The 17,231-nt window shown below is 39.6% G+C and overlaps 1 long non-coding RNA gene across 1 annotated transcript; it reads left to right on the forward strand.

Moving 5' to 3' along the window:
- Positions 1–1,578: 1,578 nt before the first annotated feature.
- Positions 1,579–3,633, forward strand: LOC148801921 (uncharacterized). Its single transcript, XR_016082767.1, has 2 exons — positions 1,579–1,968; positions 2,353–3,633. It is a non-coding gene; the product is annotated as an uncharacterized LOC148801921 (long non-coding RNA).
- The last annotated feature ends 13,598 nt before the right edge of the window (positions 3,634–17,231 follow it).

Raw genomic sequence — 17,231 nt, forward strand, 5'->3', positions numbered from 1 at the left:
CCCTCCTATTGTCATTGATGTTAGCAGACGTTAGTGGGCTGGGCCTCCCAGCCCTATGTGGGCTGGGCCAAGCTAACCCACATCAGTACCAAACACAACCTTAATTATATGAAGGAATAGATTTATTAGGCCTAACTACATCATAGAATTACAATTATCAAAAGGCCAAAGGCATATATAGGAAGCTTGTTTAAGATGACCCTCTCTGTTTTTTTTTTTTTTCTCGATTTTTTTTAAAGGGTGACACAACGGGGTAGCCCTTCCCCAACCCAAGTATGGGCGGGATTCGATCCCAAGTCTTCGCTATGACCAGTAGGAGACCCTATCAACCAGTTGGTTGGCACCTTGTTTTTCTGTTTTTTTCTTGGTAGTTAGAGGTTGTTGGGTATAAACAACCTGAAGATCCATCCCCTAATTAAAAATAATAACAACCTATATATTTCACTTGTTTAATATCTAATCTAACAAGCTTGGCATGTGCGGTATCAGTAGGGAGAGCAGACGAAGTCTAAAAATTAATATCCAGTGCATGTATGAAGAGAGGATGATTAACTTGGAGAAAACATGATTAAGGCCATGTTTGGTTTGTAGGAATAGGGGTCTGGAATCAGAATTGGATTGGGCTATTCTGATTCCAACTGTTTTGTTCGGTGGAATTGGAATCCCATTCCTGCTGGAATGGCATTCCCCCATTTGAGGGAGTAGCCATTCTTGGCCTGCTCCTCCCTTGAGAATGAAATCTCATTCCTGCTGATTCCAATTCTCATTCCCATTCTTGTCTAAACCAAATAGATTATGGGAATATACCATTCTGATTCCAATTCCAACTGCAAATGAAGGAATGGCCATTCCTGGCATGCCCCTCCCTTGAGAATGAAATTCCATTCCTATTGATTCCAATTTTCATTCCCATTCATGTCTAAACCAAACAGACTATGAGAATAAACCATTCTGATTCCAAGTCCAACTGCAAACCTTTGCAAACGAAACTTAAGACCTTTTGAAAACACCGGCTGATTCTTAGATTCTTCACAAACTTAAGACCTTTTGTATATATGCAATAATTAAAATGCTAATAAATGCTTTTATAATGATATTTAGCACTGGGTGAACCCAACTGTAGTTAAACGGTTGACCCATGACCCATGACCCAGTCTCCTCATCTACGGCCGGTTGGTGAATGGTGACTGGTGAGATGTCAAGGTCTGATGTGCACTAATTAAGCTGATGCCTAAACCTATATATATATATATATATATCCAACATCTTCTGCCCCAGCTCCTTGAGAATTAATCGACTTATCTACTAAAATAGCAACGCTACAAAGAGTTAGGCTGGCTTTGTTTTGTTCTTTTAGCTATAGCTAGCACCAAAATTCAAAGTCGTAAAAGGGATGTGTGTGGTGTTTGGTGTGTGGGTCGGCCACCTCTTTCCTTCCCCGCAAGTAAAGAGACCGAGTCAAGGAAAAGTTTGAAATTAATGAAATTCATCTCAACTGGTCAGATTTATTTTGTCACAGTCCGACCTACTAGTACTAGCTTTGCTTTTATATTATCTTAGATATCTTTTGCTGATCAGGTGATAGTTTCTGCATTGCATGTACAGGAGGTGGTTCAATCCATTAATAATCAGTCCTTGTATTGTGAACGTTATTATAGAGGTGTAGGTCAGCTGCCAGCTGCGGACGACCAAGATTTAACCTTAAGCTGTCCATTTTCAAAGTCTAGAAGTCAAGCTTCGTTGGAGAATATCCAAACTCCGGACTCCTTCAGTCTATCACCAGTAAATATACTAAATGTGAAGGAGTGAAAAATCGCCACGACACGACAACGACCAGACATTAGAAAGTTCGTACTTTTAAAACCTTTAGCATTGTTCTTCCAATTCTATTCTATGTTTCACCAACGACCGGTCCATGTCCTTACTCCTTACGGTTTTGGGGTTTGCCCTTCTCTCGCGCGGCCTCGGGTAAGTATCATCGAATTAGGCCCGCAGGTAACAGGTTTGTTTGCATTTCAATTTCATTTGCACTGCTGCAAAAATATTTCCTTTTCCTAATTAAGGGTAACTAGCTAGATTTTGCACTCCCATTGGAGCGACCCTAATTACAAATTAAAGCAAGGAGTACTAGAAACTAGAGAGTCTGCTGTGTGAAAGGAGGGAAGGTAGTAATTCCCCTGTGTTGTCATGTTGCTGGAAGGCTAGTGTTCCCACACTTCTTCTATCTAATTTTGTATCGTAGCTGCTAAGTCGTCCTCATTCAACTATTGGCTACTCTTCTTTTTTTCTTTTCTTTCACTGGCTTGCCTTCATTCATTTTGGGCCAACATATTTGTCTCTTCTTTGTGATAGGGCAACAGTGGCCGAGCTCACGTGGCAACCTCAAAATGAGAGAGAGAGATTAGGGGCCCCACAAGGAAGTTTCGCGGAAGCAAGCTCCTTGTTTTCTTTTCTTTTTTTCTTTTTTTCCGGTAACGATTAGTCCTCGTGTATATTGAAGGAGCAACAGCGAGTCAGCAACGAGAGATTTAAAAAAAAGAGAGGCAACCGCAACGCAACCGAGAGAGTAGTTGTTCGCACTAGAATGGTGTGTGACATCTCATGTTACCCTCCCGAGTCTGTGGCTCCTGTTGGTCAACAGATTAATGAGGATGAGGTGCCCTTCTCCGGCGACAAGAGATTTGCAGCAGACGGCAAGATCCTGATGCTGGTTCTGGTCATCCTCTTTGCCCTTTTCCTCTTCTTTCTCCTCTTGTGCGTTTACCTCAAACGCAATCAAAGTCATAATCGCCAGAATGGGAACGAGAACGACCCGGACTACGTCCCACCCACGATTTGGCCGGTTCAGACAACGTCCACCAACTGCCAGATATATGTAGAAAAGCTCTCACCCTTGGCAGAAGCCAAGGACGTGATCGTGGTCTGCGACTTCGAGCCAACAACGAAGTTAAGTATTGAGTGATCATCACCAGCGGACCGGTTGGGGAAGAGAAGAGCCACTCGTCTTGTAATGGTGGCGGGCTCGTGTTGTTAATTGCTTCCTAACATGTTAGAGTAGTCGTCGGAATATTATTGTAGGCAGAATAGGCTGGAGTTAACATAAGTGGGAAGGAGGAGTCCGGAGTCGGAGCATTAGAAAAGCAGAAGCAGGTAGCTAGGCGGCGGTAGCAACTAGCAAAGTGAAAGTGAAGAAAGGCAAGAAAGCTAATTATCACGACTTGGGAAAAAGCACTTTAACGGTACTGTGGTAAACACAAACGGAGCCTTAATTGCAAGTGAGGAGGAAGGAAGCTGTCTGTCCTCACTCCTCACTCCTCACTCCTCACTCCTCACTCCTCACTCCCTTTTCGTCTTCAAGCAGCAACGACCAAGCACTATGTGTAGTTTGTAGTTACCAAAATGCCCTGAGAGAAGATTTCCCCATTTGGTGATTCGCGACCATAGGTTTTTTTGGTACGGCAGCCGTTGGGAAAATTACCAAATATTTTCGGTTCTCTTTTTTCTTTGTAATTAAATTGTTTTTTATTTATTTATTTATTTCTTGGCATTGTCGTCCTTGTACCGTTTGGAGGTGTTTATGTAACCACTTCTGTTATATTGATTAAACGTGTAACCATTTATTTTTTAAGATCCTGTAAACTGTACAATGGCATTTCGCATGCAAGTGAAGTAAAAGTAATTAAACATATTCTCTCTCGAGCTCCTCTCCTCAGTCTCTCTCACTCCCTCTTCCCGAATAATCCAACCCGAGTGTAACGTGGCTCACGTCTTCCAAATTAAACAGCACACGGATGAATCGAAGGACCCACCATGTGACAAGATGATGATTTCCTATGCATTTCTCTTCCAGCTATCTTTAGATATATATATATATATATATATATATATATTAACTAAAATGTCGTCCTTGCTCGAATTTCTGGGTGTCTAAGTTGGATCATCAGTGGCTGAAATCTTCTCTCCCTTTCATTCCCTTCTTTTGATTTTGTTTTTAATTTGATAATACGATCAGTAAATTTATTTATTGAAAGCGGTCAGTAAATTGGATCTCTCTCCACCTGAAATATGAAATGCAATGCACAGAGCACGGCCATTATTAGAGACAAAGACCCCGTGAATTGAATAATGTCCATCAGCTCCATTACCATCTTAAAACGGCACGGCACATTGCCAAATCATTGAAATCTCCTGCTCATATTCTTTCTTTTTCAGTGATGCAAATGGTATCTGTTTGTTTGTCTGAATTTGAATTTGAATTTAAATTTAAATTCGAATTTAATTTATTTATGGGTCATCCAGATTCGATCTTTTTATAACTGAACCAAGGGAAAATCATCTATGATGCTCGAAAGACATGATAATATCAGAATGGTTTTGACCAATAACAATATCCCCTGAATTTTGATAAAAAATCCACCTGATTGATTACTAATTTTATGATGTCACTTGATTATTGGTTATAAGTTTCTCTGATATCATGTCTTTCGGACATCATAATCAATCCCTCGAAGGAATATGATCCAATTTAACTATTTATATTTATGTATATCGTTTTCTTACAAAAGATCTATAAGTCCAATTTTCAACACAATTTATTTTCATTTCATTGTGTTCACAAAACTTATTTTCGAAAGAATGCAAATACGAATATGTTCCATGCAAAATTTTGTATACAGTATTTTTTTCACTATGTATTTTCACTCTTCCCAGATTGTGATATACAATATAAAGTTACCTTTAATTTATTTTATTAATAATACTTTAATTATGTTGAACTTGATTCAGCAACGCTAATCATTATCCAATACAAATCTGATTAGGGGTGTCAATTGGATCAGATTTGGTCCAGTATGTGTCCATTACAAATGAAACAGGTCCAATTCAATCTAATAAATACTTTAGCCTATTTTAGACTAGTCCAACTCAATGTTTAGATCATCCAATCTGTTCCAATTGGTTTTAATTTAGATTGACATTTGTATTCTTAACGGAATAGATATTGGTTCAATTTAACCTAATCCTATATAAATATATTACAGATAGATCATGGATCAGGTCCAATCAAATCTAAGAAACACTTTGGGATCATTAAATCTGGACTGGTCCAATATGTCTTATAATTAATCCATCCAATCTATACAAATTGATTTTGATTTAGACGGATCCAACTCACAACCGATCTTATATTCCTGATTCAATCCAAATACATTTGCAGCCCATTTCTTCTTTCCTACAAAATTGAAGGTCCTTATTTCTTGGTATTTGGAGACAATATCCATTCCCCATGGAATTTCACCTATCAAGTTTATATGCCGTGATATGATTTTCAAAGTGTGCCATGAAATTTAATGCTCTAATAAATATCAAAAATCAAAGGATTGATCGGACTGGAATTGGACCCAATAGTTATCGGATCTTTAATTTATTGACCCGAGTTAGGCCTAATTATGACCGGATGCATAGTTTTGTGGACTCAGACCGTACCGTTTAGTCCCAACTAGTCATCTACTCGGGTAATTGGATAGCTTTGGATCTGATACAAACAACACGTGTGCAATAAGAAGAAGTAAAAACGTCTTTGCTTGTAGCCCATTGGACACGACGTCTTGTCTGCAAAAGATCCGGCCTAATTGGATACCCATCGCCACCCCTACCTCTACATGTCAATAAGTTGGATTCATATGGGATACTTACACTGGTATTTCTGATTTACAGACGTGGGATATAATCAATTCTTAATAAGAGCATTCACGGATGATGTGTGCATCTTTTCATGGCCCCCACTATGTTTATCTTCATATGAAGGATGAAATTTCCATGATTTATGTAAATTCATCATTTGCTAAGACTATGTTTGGATAAATTTATACCTCTCAACTTTACAATTTTGGATTGTGGTAAATACGTGAGTGGCAAAAAGTATTTTAAGCAGTTGATCAAGATTTTTAAAATTGTTAGGGGTCCGTAGTCCAAACAATTTTAAGTCCAAAAAGTGTAAACTTAATCTGCACTCTTATTATTATTAACATTGCATATTATACATTCTGTTTTAGTCTTACTTTAAAACGGCTTGCTTCTACAGTACTGTTAATTTTATTAAAATTATATTGCTATTTTGCATTCCTATTGTTATTTTTATTTCTATTGTTATCATATATCATATATTCAGTTTTAATCCTATTTATTTTAAAACTATTTGTTTATGGGGCATTGGTCCAAATATTGCAATAACAAAAAACATAAAGGGTGAAAAGGGATTATGATTCTATTCGATTCAAAGTTTGGTCATATTTTATCAGATTTGGATATCTTTATTATGGATTTTTAGATCGGATTGGATAATCGGATTTGGATCACCCCTGTCACATGCTCTCATATTGTAGGAGGAAACAAAAGTTACGCCCTATTTTAATTTAGGTCAAACCGAAGTGGCTCCTACTGACTTTCATAAAGCCAAATTTCAATGGGCCCTAAACAGATAGGGTTCCGCACGGATCCTCTTCAGGGAGGTGTGGGGCCCACTACAAAGGGAGATCATCCAATGATCTTTAGGACACCATGGCAATGATGTGCATTCAGCCATGGTGTGCGCAAGAGCCACTATCGTATTTGCGTGGGCCAAGTGCTTATGGCCCATGAACGTTGCACATCACACATCCATACATCATATGCAAGGATAGAATTGATCCAATCAATTAACATCCGTAAAGCCCATCATTAAAGCCCAATTTAAACCATAATATTACTGATTAATATTATCTAGGTATATGGGTTGAATAGCATTAAGCAATTCGGCCCATATAGCTTTTCTGTAGTTGGTGGGCTTTAGCAATTTTAACTCTTTAAAATTGAGCCTTACAAGTGTGGCCAAATTAAGTCTCACAATTAAACATCAATCCCTTGATCCAAAAGTGGGAAATTAGGGCTGAGAACAGCTCCTATCGAACCACAGATTCGGTCCAACCAGTTTGGACCAATCTGGTTCGAATGGGTCTAGGGTTTGATTTTTAATTAAAGAATTAATTCAAGAAAATGATCTGAAATTAAATTTACTGATTAAAGAATAAACAAGAATCAGTAACAGGGTTGTTTGCACATCTCAAACCTGCAAAACAATCGTTAGATCACAGTTTTCAGATTCATAAACGGCAAATCGCAGATAGTGATTTCTCTTTCTGTGAATTCTCCTTCTCCAGCGCATCCAACTTCGATCTTGGAATAAAATAAATAGAAAAAACCCTAATTTTTCTATTAATATTACATCAGATCGAATACCTTTACATTCAATCTAAAATTAAAAAAAAAAAAAAAATTATAGACCAGAATGTAAAAATCTGCAAATCGCAGATATCCTGCGCCAATAAAGATTTCGATCTCCTTTCTACGAACAGCCCATAAATCAAGAAAATCATAAAGAACAATTCTAAATATATTCCAGATTTATAAAAAAATATTTTCATATCATTCGCCCTTTAACTAGGAACCGATTTCCCAGAAAAACCCTAATTTGCGCAAATCGGGTAGAACGCCTTCTGCCCATTTGCGTAGGTTCAGATCTAGTCTATTTCGGTTCAAGATTTGAACCTGGCTCTGATACCACTGAAGGGATGAGAGATCCATCATATGGATGGCCAAACCTTGCAAGTAGGTTGAGCGAAATTTCAAAAATTTCTCTCTCTCCCATCTAGGAATCACATTCCATGTTTTAGAAAATATGCATTTTCAATGATCAATCTTGAACCTAAACCGAACCAGATCTGAAACCAAAAGGTAGGAGAGGGATATACCTAATACAGAGTAACAGTAACTCCCAATGAAGGTGTTCACGCCCAAAGAAATCTCCAAAGACTGCCCCCACTGAAGATGACACAATGTAGGGTGGAGCAGAATCAGTAGCGTTCTTCCCAAGAACCGAATCCTTCAGCAAGAATTCGATGGAGGCTGTGAGCACGACTTCAGATCAGCCTTTCTCCAAAGACTAATATCAAGAACTTTTCTTGATCGCTTCTACAAGAATGGAGATCGAACTGGCAATTGGCGGCAACTGGAGGAGAACGCAGGGAGAAGATGGCGCAGTCACATTGTTGTTGTCTTCTCTCTATGTGATGTAAGATCTGATGTCTGGGGTTTTTGAGATATCCTGAATGGTTCGGCCCCTCCTCCTTTTATAGACTTAAAGAGATCAGCTCCTAACCCCATTAGGAGTTTCCTGATTCAAATCCTTATTTGAATCTGGACTCTCTTTAAATGATAAGGATAGATCCTTATCTTATCTGCAGATTAGATCAGCTCTCATAATCTCATTTGGAGGTTTCAAGATCCAAATCTCTATTTGGATCTAGACTCTTTGAGTGGATAGGGATAACTCCATATCCTATCTACTGATCCAAATCCCATATCCGTCCTTGTTTAACTAATCATATTAGACCAGTTCGAAATGGGCTTTTAGGCCCAATAAGTCTATGTGCTCATTAGCCTTCCAAACTGTTGCCCAGTTGGGCTTCTTTGTACGGCGTGGGACCCAAACATTGATCTACACATCAGCCACATGGGCATGGGCTCTTAACGAGCCCAACACTTATACTAAGTGGTCCCTAGGCCAAGTCACCTTATAAAAACCCAGGGACTGTGGGCAAATGCAAGATTAACCCATCAGGTATTACCCTCAATAGTCTTACACTTAACCTCTCAGCCCATAATGATCAAACACTGCCCGACAAGAGAGGACCTCTCCCTCGGCTGCAAGGAAGAGTGTTGCACTCTCTACTCACATGGATCCCGGGAATTAAAACCTTTTGCAAACATTTTGTAACCATAATATATAATATATATATATATATATATATATATGTATATCCATATATAAACATATTTTGCAAAACAAATTTCAACGATTGAAATCAGCTGCCGGCAGTCTTGGTTTCCATCAGAGAGTGCATCCCCGATCATTACCTTTGTCCGACAAAGGAGCTGATCCTGTCACTATGATCACCCACTCAGATGAATTCTCAGACTGCCCCAACATACCCAAGTTTTGACCCCCTCTAAGGATCTCACTGATTGGCATATCAAAGACAACCCAATCCGACACCTAGTGCAGTATCATAATCGAGTGTAGGGGTCAGGTGTAACTTTTCAGTTTTGCCCATCAATCTCCAAGGTCCAGGGCAATACTAGAAATTTGTTCCGGTTTAGAGTTTCAAGTAAACCTACACTACATGTACCTCGGGTCTCACCCTGGCAGCTGAGACAGGCTACCCCAACCAACTTGGTGGCACATCAGTGTCAGCCTTGGCAGGATAAATCTCCCCAGACTTATCCAACAGCTGTGAACATTCTAAACTAACACAAGTCTCATATGTGTCCAGTTTAAGGGTATTACACAGAAACACACCACAATAACATGAATCAAAATATGTGCTTTATTCATTTACAATAAATGTCATAAGGTGCATCATTCTGATTGGAGCTAAGGGCATACACTGTTTAAAACCTCATGACAACTAGGTGCAACCCGACACTTCACATGCAGCTCACCACTAGGCAACTCGCCACCAAGCAGCTCGGCACCTCACAAGTAGCTCACCACCAAGCAGCCTGGCACTTCACAGGCAGCTCGACACCTCATAGGCAACTCGCCACTAGGCAGCTTGGCACCTCACAGGCAGCTCGCCACCAAGCAGCTCAGCACCTCATAGACAGTTCGCCACTAGGCAGCTTGCCACCATGCAGCCTGGCACCCTACGGGCAGCTTGCTTCCCAGTCAGACCAACCGCCGTGTGGTAATTTCAAGGATCTCACCATCATACCCCACGTCTTACGGATCATACCTTGTAACGGCTATATTAGCTCACCCACTCCCCGATTCAGGCGGAAATGGGCAACCTTACCAGTTGGTGGCGTTATCCCCAACTAACACAAAAACAGATCTTATCGCAGTGGGAATCCAGGAACTACTCCACCAAACCTGCGAGGACTCCAGTATATAAAGGCCTCACCCCCCAGGGGTGAGGAGAGGGGTAATCTCTGCTCTCTAGCTCTCTCATTCTCTAATATCATTTTCTACTCACAACTAAGTGCTAACTTAGCCATCGGAGTGACCTCGCCGGGTAAGCCACCCTGGGTTCTCTGATTCAATTCTTGCAGATCAACCAGGTCTACCGTCTATAAAGATGAGCAGATCATCTCTTGTAGGGAGTAGCCGGGTTGCGCTACACTAGGCAGCTCCACTTCGGCCTCTAAGTCATCGACCACTTGGGAGCAAACCAAATGACGAGGTACTTAGCCCAAAAAACTGATACGTGACCAAAAATTGGAACATCACTATTGTTATTTTTATTAAAATTATATATATATATATATATATATATATATCATATCATATGTTCAGTTTTAATCCTATTTATTTTAAAACTATTTGTTTATGGGGCATTAGTCCAAATATTGGAATAACAAAAAACATAAAGGGTGAAAAGGGATCATGTCTAGTCCTATTTTATCAGATTTGGATATCTTCATTATGGATTTTTAGATTGGATTGGATAATCGGATTTGGATCACCCCTATCCAATTCAATAGGATCCAATATGTTATTTGTATTATATTTTTTATAATTCTTATATTATTTATTTTTTTATAAAAAACATGTATATATGATGAAAATAGTTGAAAAATACTTTCATTTTTTGTTTTTCTTTATTTAAATTGTTATATTTTCTTTTTTTAATAATTTTGTATTTAAAAAAATTAAATCTGATTGGATCAGATTCGAATATCCAACATCCTTATCGAATTCGAATCTATATCAATATTTGTGAGATATGATCGGATTTGGATATACCCTAATTTGAATCCGATCCAATCCATTTGCATCCCTATAAAAAGGGAAAGTATAATTTTGTTTTTTGATGAAACATTGTTACCATCCTCATTTTTATTATAGATTATAGAAATGTATAATTGTTATAGAGAAATTAGGGTACAATGGTTAAGGAGGGACAATAATGAAAATATAAAATACTATATATAATATTATAAAATACAATTGGAATAACAATGACTAAAGAGGGGTAATAATGGAAATAGATAATCGGATTACCCATCTACCATTCTCATTTTTATATATGGTAATAGAAACAAATAAAAATATCATATCTTTATTCCTCACTTGAATTGTTGTGTCATAAAAATCTCGGTATAATGACTGAGGGGCAATAGTAGAAATTAACCATTCTCATTTTTATAAATGGTATATATATATATATATATGTGTGTGTGTGTGTGTGTATTCAAATTTAAAAAACGAGTTTAAAAATCTCAAAATTAGAATACCTGAGTTTATTTGGAATGAATTCAATCTACAATGGTCAAATAAAATCAAGGCCTCAAGGGTCCGTTTGGTTTGTATTTGGAATCGGAATAGGAATCAAAATCCTCCGAAATCGGAATCGGAATGGTCCATTTCCATAGTTTGTTTGGTTCAGACAAGAATGAGAATAGAAATTAAAATCAGCAAGAATGAGATTTCATTCCCAAGAAAGGGGCAATAACCATTCCCTTAAATGGGGGAATGCCATTCCAGCAAGAATTGGAATATCCGCCCAACCAAATAATTGGAATCAGAATAGCCCATTCCAATTCCAATTCTAGACCCCTATTCCCACGAACCAAACGGGGCCCAAGTCTTCTCTGTTGGGCAATATATGAGTAGAATAACTACTGTAGTGTAGATGAAAGAGTTGAACTTGCACCCCACAGCTACAAATTTTTATTCAGAAGAGAAGCATGTGATTTGCACAAGTTACACCAAGTAATAACCATACGAATACATTTCTTCATATGGAGGCCGCGTTCTGTGCACCCGTGGGTGTACTGGACGCGTGATCCCGCCAATCACAAACGCCCACGTCGGCGTATTTAAAATTTACTAATTTTAACAGACGTTTAAGCTGTTAGTTAGAGAATCCGGTTGAACCGAACATAGAAAGACACAAAACTTAAAAACGCACCTTATACTATTCATCCTCCATACTTTCTTCCGCCAACCCCCAGACCAGAAGCATCCACCTGCGACCGGCGATCTCACTGAACACAGAAGCCACCGACGGCGGCACGAAATCAAGTTGATGCATTCTCCTCCTCCTCCTCCTCCCCCCCCCCTCCTCCTCCTTCTTCTTCTTCTTCTTCAATCACAGCAATCACACCAAGGACAATCACGATGGCAGCACCAATTGCAATTAGGGCAGAGATGCTGAGGATGATCTTCTTGTGACGGAGATTAGGAGAGAACGAACCCATGCCAGAGGAATCAGAAGATGAGTTAGGGTTAAGGACAATTGATTTGGTGGGAAGGACGGCAGGGCATGAGCGGTTGACAGAAGAAACCACAGAGGGATGGATTACCAGAAACAGAGGAGGGGTTGACAGCAGAACCACAAAGGGATGGATTACCAGAAACAGAGGAGGGGTTGACAGCAGAACTACAAAGGGATGGATTACCAGAACCACAGAAGGACGGCAGGGCATGAGCGGTTGACAGCAGAACCACAAAGGCATGAGCGGTTGCCCTCTAGTAGATTATCTGAAAGATCAAGTGATCGAAGGCCATTCAAGGACCAGATTCCAGACGGCAACAGGCCAGATATATAGCTGATTGGAGGAGAAGTGAAGAGTGGCGAGGGTTGAACACGAGCCCAAATTCTGTGGGATCTGTCCTGACAAGTTGTTCCTCGCAAAGGATATTTCTCTTAAAGAACCACATTGCCGGAAAAAATTCATCTGGTATTGGTCCTAACAGGCTGTTATCACTAAGATCAATGACCCGCAGGCCCTCAAGTCGTGCAAGACTTGGGTTTATGGTCCCGGTGAAATTGTTGTTTGAGAGGGATAGTTTGCGAAGGAATTGCAGTTGGAGAACTCCTCGGCAAGACACCCAGATAGAGAGAATCCATCAGGAACAAGCTCAGAGACCCGGTTGGTTTTGGGGTCGCGTTTGAATCCTACCCAATTGCAGGGACTGTCATCGTCTTCATTCCAAGATATCAGTTTCGAGTCTGGATCTTGAGATCAGACTCATCCCCAAGCCCATCGTCGACATCAAAACACATGAAAGAAGAAGAGGAGGAAGAGAACGCATGGGAGGATGAATAGTGTAATGTGTTTCAAGTATTTTGCCTTTTTGTATCCGGTTCAACCGGATTCTTTAACTAACAGCTTAAACGTCCGTTAAAGTTAATAGATTTTAAACATGTTGACGTGGGCGTTTGTGATTGACGGGTTCACGCGTCCTGTGCACCCACGGGTGCACAGAACGCGGACTCCTTCGTATGGTGATATAACTAGTAAGAAAGGCCCATGCGATGCACTGAACCGACAAAAGTTTGATATATAGGAAGGTGTATGTAATTGTAAAGTCATTGTGATGACTTAGATTGATTGATTCGATTAGTGAATGAAAATGGATTTGACTCGTGACATTCCTCCGGGATTGCTACATGGTGATTGGTGTATGTAATTGTAAAATCACCGACTTTTGATCTAGCATCTGACATTGTAACTGATCAACCGACTAATGTTTAAAGTTGGCTAGTTGCTACATGGTGATTGGTGATTGGTGATTGGTGATTGGTGATTGGTGAGAGTACTACTATTATTAGACAGTGAAGGGACGGCAACAAACAAATAACAATAATCGGTACTGGGCCGGAATACCAACCTGCATCAAAATGCACCACACAGTGCTGCGTGTGTGTGGGCTTTGAGGCCATGAAAACTGCTTCAGCAGTCGGGGTCTGATAGAACAAAAAAATAAATAAATAAAAGAAAAACGGAAAATTACACTGCAGCATGCAGAATTTCTACATGCACATTTCTAAAATTTGTACATATTTTCAATCAATTCTCTATATATAAATTCTTTCAAATTTCAAACCTCACCAACCCTTCCAAGCCCGAGCCAAATCCAAATTGTATGTATTGGTTAGCTCAGGTTGGGCCTGGGTTGATAAATTTGAGCTTAACTTCAGGTTGGGTCAAGCCCAAGTTTCTTTAGCGTCGGGTTTGGGTTGACCTTCAACCTGACCAAGTTGCACCCCTAGTTTAAAACATTAGGATCGCTAAAACCTCTCCTAAAATTTCTGATTGTTGCTGAAATCTCCTCTAAAATTTTGTACCGGCAATCTTCTCTTCTGTACTTTATGATATAGTTGCAAATAGCTTCTGTTAGAATCGTCTAATAAGAAACACCAAAATGTTCAAAATCACTATGCATTTATTTTTTACCAAAATATTTATTTTCTAAATTTTTTCTTTATATCAATCTTACTCCAAGCCCTTCCAAGTCCAATCTCTTATCTAGAAAGAATTTATTTATTTTTCAAATTTGAGCATTGGTATTTTGGATTTGGGAAAATTCCACTTTAGTACCCTAAACTTGGGGGGTAGTGTCAAGTTAGTATTCAAACTTTTAAATGTGTCATTGCATACCCAAACTCTCAAAAAGTGTCAAATTGGTCCAAATCCATTAAACAACGTTAAATACCATATAAAAGGACAAAAAATGCCCTTTACCTATGGTTGTGATTCCCCTGTTCATCTAACATGCATGGTGTATCTCACCCACTCCCCCTCCTCTCTCTCTCTCTCTCTCTCTCTTCATGTCCTCTTTCTTCTCCCCTCTCCTCTTCATCTCTTTCCCTCTGTCTCACTTACATCATCATTTCCCCCTTTTTTTGGACCTCTCCCTCTTTACTGTAATTGAACCAAGTAATATCACAACCTCCATTATTGAATCTCTATTCAGGTCTCTCCACCACCAAGCTTTATTTCATCCTCGCCCATGAAAACGCTACTAAAGCAGCAGTGAGACAATCTTGCTCTGCAACCCCAAATCAATCTACATTCCAACATCCCACAACCAATGGAAATATAGCCCTACAATTTGGAGTCATTGGAGCTTGTTGATGATATCCTAAACCCCCCATTTCACATCATTATTTGCAGCACCGGCCATTCTCCATAGAATAGCAATGACTAGCCATTCTTTCATTGTCAATTCACTTAACACCAAGCCCCCTTTATCTTCTTATGAGGGGTAATTTGGTCCTCCAAATCACATTGCGACACGTGGCTTGTAAATGACACCTTGGCGTTGAGTAAGCGAATTGGCCTGACAAGTCGTCCTAAAGCACCTCACCCAGGCCGACCTCCACCTTGTTTAGGTCGAGCTAACAGATTTCTCAACTTATGACAACCTGCCATAGAGATCGACCGAGTTGTAGGAATTTATGGCAACTTGCCAGGCGAGCCCATTGACTTGTCTTGAAGATACGTTACCAGCTCGAGATCTCCAAAACATTAATGCATCAACCGTTAGACCGGCCTACCACACCACACACCTTAGAGTTACTCACGCAGATCTCATAACCAACGTAATAACTCACTTGACTAAGCGGAAACGACTCCTCGAGAAGATGAGACCCGTTGTAAGAGGGCTTAGACCACTGACGCTTATATAAGACACTCATTTCTACCTGTGAAGGTATGCGTGATTACAAGCTCTAAAGACTCTCAAACACTCTCTGACTTAAGCATCGGAGTGCCCACCCCAGGTAAAGACAACCCAGGCACTCTAACTCTTCCTCTTGCAGAACAAAACCAGCTCGGCCTGACAAGGTACAATTTGAATCAGAGTCCGAATCATCAAACATGCAAGAGGAGCCAGATCGCGCGACATCATCTTCCATTTCTCTCCACCATTTCACCACTGGTAATCAGTTGAGGTAGTAGTAGCCAAATACTACTATCATTCTCTATTTTTATCAAATTTATTTGTTTTAATCAGTTGTCAAATGTTCAAGCCAACACAAGGATTAATAGTCAAACTTGTTACACTTCCTAATCTATCGATCGATTCAATATCGAATCAACATAAGCCCTTCTCTTTCTCCCACTATTTTTCTCCCTCCATTTTTTTCTCCTAAAACCTTTCAATCACCTTCAAATTATTTCTCGACATCTCGGTCCACCTCTATCTCTATTTCTCTACGAGGATTCCCTTCTTTGTCTCTTTCGAAGGCTTTTAAATCTGTTAGTGAACCTAGCTATAGAAGAAAAGCAGAGGAAAAATGCTATCAAGGGTTAATGGTGTCATTGGGATGGAACCAAGAGACAAAAAGATGATGTTTCATGGACCAGGAACAACGTCGGAGGAGGAGCAGACAATAAAGACAAGATGGGCTCTCTATTTATGTTCAAGTCCATGGTCGAGGATGACTAGTATGTGAATAGCAACGGAAATCCATCTCACCATGACTTTCAAACCATCCAAAGCTATCATGAAATCAAAGGCATTGCTTTCTCAATGTTATTATGGTTCAGTATTAAGGTAGAAGACAATGAACAGTGTTTTGTTTTCAATAGTAGTTTTGATATTTTAAAAAATTTTAAATTGCACATGTCATCACGTGATAAGATAATTGACGGACCGTTAACAGTAGAGACTAAATTGACACTTTTTGAAAATTTGGGTAATGCATTGACACATTTGAAGGTTCAAGTACTAACTTGACACTACCCCCAAAGTACTTGTAAGAGGATTTTAAGAGGGTATTCTTGAAACTGTGTTAAAAGTTATGGGAGGTGATTGCCATTGCCAAAATTAGGAGAGATTTCAGCAATGATTGAAAACTTAGGCTCAGTTTGGAAGGAGTACAAATGCAAATATGTAGAGTGCAAAACCTTATATTTTGTATTATTATTTTTATATTATTTACACTGTACATATTTGCATTTATACTGTTTCCAAACTGAGCTTAAAAAGGAAGGTTTCATCAATTTACCCAAAAATTAAAACAAAATCAGATGCCCAGTTGTGGTAGGAATTAGGAAAATTCTAACCGCAAGAGCCAAAACTTGCCGGTGTAACGGGAATACGTTGATCCGGTCGGACCGTCAGGGGTGCCGCCACCTTGAAGATTCCTGGCCTGGGCCCTGGGTCGTTTTAGATGTTGTCCGTCAACGGTGTCTCGTCCACCAGAAGCCCGTTCCGAAAGTAAATAACGGAAAGAGAAAATATCTTCTGTCATGTTTTACCCTGAACGGTCAGCAGGACAGACAGCAAACGTGGCCAGCCACAGCCAGTGATCAGAATCTGGATCCAGGAGATTCTTCTGGGCTAAGCCCATTCCGTGTTAAGCCCAGAAGTCCCGAATACCAACTAAAACCCTCCCCTT

This window comes from Nelumbo nucifera, chromosome 2 (assembly GCF_055504915.1).
Source record: "Nelumbo nucifera cultivar China Antique chromosome 2, China Antique-T2T, whole genome shotgun sequence".
NCBI lineage: Eukaryota > Viridiplantae > Streptophyta > Magnoliopsida > Proteales > Nelumbonaceae > Nelumbo > Nelumbo nucifera.